General features: G+C 45.3%; 1 long non-coding RNA gene across 1 annotated transcript; it reads right to left on the bottom strand.

Annotated features, from left to right (window-relative positions):
- Positions 1 to 391: 391 nt before the first annotated feature.
- Positions 392 to 761, bottom strand: LOC124472166. Its single transcript, XR_006956616.1, has 3 exons — positions 740 to 761; positions 588 to 650; positions 392 to 472 (listed from the first exon to the last, which is right to left on the bottom strand). It is a non-coding gene; the product is annotated as an uncharacterized LOC124472166 (long non-coding RNA).
- Between the last annotated feature and the right edge of the window lie 5,350 nt (positions 762 to 6,111).

The raw sequence follows: 6,111 nt of genomic DNA, 5'->3' as shown, positions 1-6,111 counted from the left end.
GTTGAAGCAGGAGCACTCTGACCCAATGAGAACTGGTTACCATCCAGAAAGAGGAAATCGTTGAGGACGCTACTATCTTGGCAGGGGGTGGTGGGGCGTGAGGGGGGAAGGGGGAGGGCTGAGGATGGGATCCCGGGGAAGTAGGGCCAACTTGGGCCCGGCTGAGTCTGGACAAGCTGGGGCTCATAAGGTTGACACAGTTCTGGCTGGCTGGCAGGATTCTGGGTCTCGACTTGTTGCTGACAGGGCCTCTCTGCCAACAGAACATGCTCTGGACCAAAGTTCCTGATTTGAGCTGAGCCGTTGAAGGGAGGCCGGGAGAGTACTGTGGTGGACAGACAGCCCTCAGGAGAATCTCTGGTCAAGTGGTAAAGAGTCCACACACAATTGGCCAAGTTCTGAAGGGAGGGTTCAGAAAGGTTGACTTGGTCCAATCCAGTAAAACCTGTCATCGAGCTCTGGTCTTGATCCTCTGAAACAAATACTTTTTTTTTACTCAACCAATAATAACCCAAAACAGTTCATAAAAGACTACATTATTTCAAAGCATAACCATGCAAAAGCCACATCACTCGACTTATCTATACCTGATGTATTCTGCACGCTCTGTGATTGTGGCCTTGTCACCTGTGTGGTTTTGTCCAACTGCCCTATAGTATAATAGGGTTAAGTATTACAACCATTGAATTTAGCGTTTTTCTTGGATCAAAGTAAGATGATATTACATTACATTATTAACCTGAATCAGAGGAGGTCTGTGTGTCTACTGATTTCTGAACAGCCTCTCTACCCGGAGTTCTGCTGTAACTGGTGGGGTCAGAGAGAGCCCTGAGCAGGCTCACTGTGGAGGTCAAAGAAAAGTCTAAGCATGTAAATATGCCGTCACAAACCTTTCTATATTTCAGACAACTGTCATCGAGTCGTGTCAAGGATGCCAGTACCTGATACATGACAAGACTGTGGAGATGGTCCTGGAGATGTGTGTCTCTCTGGTGTCACTGCTGGTCTCCCCACACTCTCCTCTCTACTGGGGATCCTGGATGAGGATGCTCTCCCCACAGGGCCTGGTTCAGATGGAACTCTCTCTGTGGTATCTGTTAGAGAAACCTCCCTAGCAGCGACAGCCGTTTCCCTTCGGTCTTTCACCGATGAAGACGCCAATCTGGACAGACTGGACTTTGGGGAACAGCCTTTGCCAAAACAACATTTCATAGCACAGATATAGGGAAGGGTAGAAACAACACCTCAAATGACTACACAGCTTTGCAAAGGAGAAATCTGCACCACTGTGGTGCCGAGGAAAATATTATTGAATTAACTGTACTGCACCTGCTGACACAAGAGAGGTCTGTGGAGATATTCTGGGGGAATATTCCGCTTGTCTCCCCACACTATCTCTACTGGGGATCCTGAATGCGAACACTCTGTTGACCGCCTCTGTCACTACAGGAGAAGGAGCCTTCGCGCTGATGTCACTCCTTGACGACACTTTTAATTCAGACTTCATCTCAAAGACCAGTTCCTCCAGTTCCTCCACCATAGCTGAAGTGATAAGCACATCTTCCACTGAAGGACCTCTGTAGACTGTTGGCCCTTGAGATAGTCGGGGAGATATTCTGGGGGGGGTGCCTGTCTCTTGTCTCTCTGCTGGTATACCCACACTTTCCTCTGTTCTGAAGATCCTGACTGACAAGAGTCTTTGTTCCTCCACTGCTGTTTCACATGGAGCTCTGTCTGTTTGACTCACAGGGGACAATGCAGGTAACATGATCCCCTCAGCAGCTACAGGTAGATGGAGTAGTTGCTCTGATGGGGATGATGCTCCAATGGACCGATTCGCCCCACAGATGACATCTGTAGACAGTGATTCTGATGCTTTTCCACTTGACAAAGCAGTAGTTGCCCTCGTCAGACTGGATGTTGGTGAGAGGCCTGTTCCAGTTGGAGATTTTAAAGCATGAACTAGATGGAGAAACAAATTCAAGTCTAAAGGTGGGCTCTGGGTGCAATCATCCTCATCAACACTACAGCAAATCACAAAGAGCAAGATTGATGTTAACTGTACCTAAGGTGAAGGATGATTGTGGGGATACTTGGGGAGAGGATCTGAGAGACCTGTCTGATGTCGCTACTCTTGGAGACACTGGTGGTAAGATGGCCGCCACAGAACATGACAATGACTGTGAAAGCACCCCAACTGGCAGAGATTTAGGAATCTCCTCCATACTGGTGGTCAACTCTGCTGTGGATAACAATGACCCAATTCAATGAAAACATTTCTGTTGAGACACTCACGTATTGATTAACCATTCATCACAGTGGATATAGGTTTGTTGTTGGCAGTGTGTTTCTATTTAAGGGGAGTATAGGAATTAAGATCCCCCAGTGGACAGGAATCATTTAAAACTTAATGTTAATGCTTTTTAACAAGCAAGTCCAAAGGCTTCACAGAGCATTAACAACATATTTCACTTACCAGCTTGATTTATAAAAATAGGCTGGAAAAATATAAACTTTTTAAACATTAGGAATCTTCAGTAGGACCTTTACTGTACCGGATACAAGTAATGCCGGTGGAGATATTCCTGGAGATGTACGTCTCTTTAATGATTCTGCTGGCCTCTCCTTACTCTCCTCACTAGTGGGGATCATGACTGAGGACTCTTTATGGGTCGTGACTGTGGATATAAATGAAGCATGTTCTGTTATGTCACTGGCAGGACATCTTGGTAACCATGCTGGAGAAACATGTGGATCCAATAATGAAGGTTATATATTGTACATCTATGTTGGTTTCACAGCATCATTATTGTATTCTTAACAATATAGTGTGTCTTGAGCATTACCAGACTCAGGGAATGTCTGTGGAGATACTTTAGAAGACGCCTGTTTCTCTGGTGTCTCTGCTGGTTTCCCCACACTCTCCTCATTATTGAGGATCTTGGAAGAGGGCACTTTGCGAATGACCATCAAGGCAGAGGAAGAAGGACTTGTGGCAACGTCACTCCTTAATGGTAGGACCTCGCCTGACCTGGTCAGGCTGGATGATTCTTTCTCGGATTCTTGGAGATGTGTCTCTGCTTCCACCATTGCTGTGTAAGAGGCAGCCGTCTTTAATATTTGACTTCTAGGACTCTGTAAAGATGCTGACATCGGTGTCTTCAGAAGCTCTGACATTGATGATACTCTTGAAGTTTTCTCATGTCCACAGACGTCAGACTGGGCTGGTGACACTGTACCATCTGTGAGGGAGTCAGGGGAGACTCTGGTCCGGCTACTCTCAGGGGATAAACCTGCCACTGTTATAACAACACAAGAACTGTTTGAGGAAACAAACATACATACTCTTCACAATAGAGTTTATTGTTGTCATTGGCACTGTACAAAGTCTGTACATAGTGACAATGACATTTATGACTGAATTTGATTTGATTATCTTAATAGACTTTTAAAAGAATTACCTGACACATAGTATGTTTGTGAGGATAATCTGAGAGATGTGTGTCTCTCTGGTATCTCGGCTTGTGCTCCTACATTCTCTTCTTCACCAGGGATCTGGAATGAAGATTGAGGATTTGAAACTGCTCTTTCCAAGAACACCTTTTCAGTGGTGTCTCTTCCTGTTACTATTGCTAAAGCCTTGGAGCTTTCTTCCTGTAACAAGACGTGAGCAGAATGTTCGTCAGCCAGAGGGTCATCTAAATCAATGTTGGAGATCTCTAAGCTTACGTGATGATGTTTCCTGTTCTCTGTCCTTGATGGCTCCACAGAAACCATTTTGACGAGTTCTTCAGATATTTTCGGAAATTTCTCGACAGCAGCAGTGTCTTTGGCAAAAGTCTCTGTTTTGGATGGGGATGCATAGGATTTTTTCAGTGTGACTGGTGAAATGGTGACCATGCAAAACTCAGTTGACAGGTTCGTCAAACATTAATGGACAAAAACACATATACATAAATAATAGCAGATTAACAGAAGAAAGGGTTTGGAAATGTACAACTGATATTTCTTCTCACCCATCTCAGATGTCCCTGGAAATACTGTGAGAGATGCTTTGGGAGTTGTGTGTATCCCCAGTGTCTCTCCTTCCATTTCCAAACTCTCTTCTCTGCATTCTCTAACCACCACAGTTTCAGAGGGGGCTTTCTTTGTGTGCTCAGTAGAGGATCTTAGTTCAGTATCACCCTGATAAGATGCAGTGGAAACAACCTGTCCAGTGGACAGAAAACGTGACAAAAGATCCTCCCATGAGATCACACTGCTGCTCCTAGAAGACAACTGGTCATCCGTCGATCCTGCAGAACCAAGGCTATCTGCAGAACATGTCAGACAAAGGTTCTTCATCAAAGGTATCTTGTAGGGGACCTCTTCATTGGACATGACCTCTGTAGGGTCAATTATTCCAGTCATATTACTGGCTGAAGGGGTCCTGGTTGGACTATGTCTGGATAACAGGACTGAGGATGGATGGCTGTCTCTGCTGAAGATGGTGGTCTCTGGGAGATTCTCAGAGTGGACAGCGATAACATTATCGGTCGCAGCACTGGGCTTGCTGATGACAGCAAACTGACCCACTTTCACCAGACGGTTCCTTGAGGAGGCAGCTGATTGGACAGCAGAGCCAGGTTGGCTCTCCTCCTCCACAGAGGGTTGGGTTGGGCTGTGTTCAACTTCCTGGGGGTCAGGATTAATGTTGGAGATCTCTAAGCTTACATGATGATGTTTTCTGTTCACTGTCCTTAATGCCTCCACGGAAACCATTTTGATGAGTTCTTCAGATATTTTCTGAAATTCCTCGACAGCAGCAGTGTCTTTGGCAAAAGTGTCTGTGTTGGATGGGGATGTATCTGAATTTTTCAGTGTCACTGGTGAAATGGTGACCATGCAAAACCCAGTTGACAGGTCGTCATACATTAATGGACACTCTACAAAACAAAAACACTCATGCATAAATAATAGCAGATTAACAGAAGAAAGGTTTTTGAAATATACAACTGACATTTCTTCTCACCCATCTCAGATGTCCCTGGAAATACTGTGAGAGATGCTTTGGGAGTTGTGTGTATCCCCAGTGTCTCTCCTTCCCTTTCCACAGTCTCTTCTCTACATTCTCCAACCACCACAGTTTCAGAGGGGGTTTTGTTTGTGTGCTCAGTAGAGGATCTTAGTTCAATATCACCCTGATAAGATGCAGTGGAAACAACCTGTCCAGTGGACAGAAAACGTGACAAAACATCCTCCCATGAGATCACACTGCTGCACTTGGAAGACAACTGGTCATCCGTTGATCCTGAAGAACCAAAGCTATCTGCAGAACATGTCAGAAAAAGGTTCTTCATCAAAGGTATCTTGTAGGAGACCTCTTCATTAGACATGACCTCTGTAGGGTCACATATTCCAGTCATATTACTGGCTGAAGGGGTCCTGGTTGGACTACGTCTGGATAACAGGACTGAGGATGGACGGCTGTCTCTGCTGAAGATGGTGGTCTCTGGGAGATTCTCAGAGTGGACAGCGATAACATTATCGGTTGCAGCACTGGGCTTGCTGATGACAGCAGACTGACCCACTTTCACCAGACAGTTCCTTGAGAAGGCAGCTGATTGGACAGCAGAGCCGGGTTGGCTCTCCTCCTCCACAGAGGGTTGGGTTGTGCTGTGTTCAACTTCCTGGTGGTCGGGATCAGGTGGTTTTGTCCGTGGGTAAGCCTGCTCCTCTAGACTAACCCCGGGCTCCCCTGAGGTTCCTCTGTGCTCAATATTCTGGTTGGCTAATAAAGCCTCCTCAGCAAGACAGGAACCCAGTATGCCAATTTCAGTCATGGGCATCCCACACACAGACACTCTAGGTGGCATTAGTCCTTCATCGTTCATTATCACCTTGCCAGCTGGTGGTACTCTCTGGGATATCCACCCTCTAACAAACTTTGCCTCTATTAAGAATCATTCATCATATTGTAAGTCATCATGTTGTAATTATAAAAAAATATATATATATACATTGTTTATATTTCTTACCACGTATCTCTTGGTACATATGTATAACATCCTTAGTGTCCACTAGAATGTTTTCTGAAGTAAAGAATGATTGTTTAATAAATATCCCCCTGCA

The sequence above is a fragment of the Hypomesus transpacificus genome, chromosome 10, assembly GCF_021917145.1.
Source record: "Hypomesus transpacificus isolate Combined female chromosome 10, fHypTra1, whole genome shotgun sequence".
NCBI classification, from domain to species: domain Eukaryota; kingdom Metazoa; phylum Chordata; class Actinopteri; order Osmeriformes; family Osmeridae; genus Hypomesus; species Hypomesus transpacificus.
The sequence above is the reverse complement of the archived record's forward strand: the minus strand, read 5'-3'. Positions and strand labels throughout refer to the sequence as shown.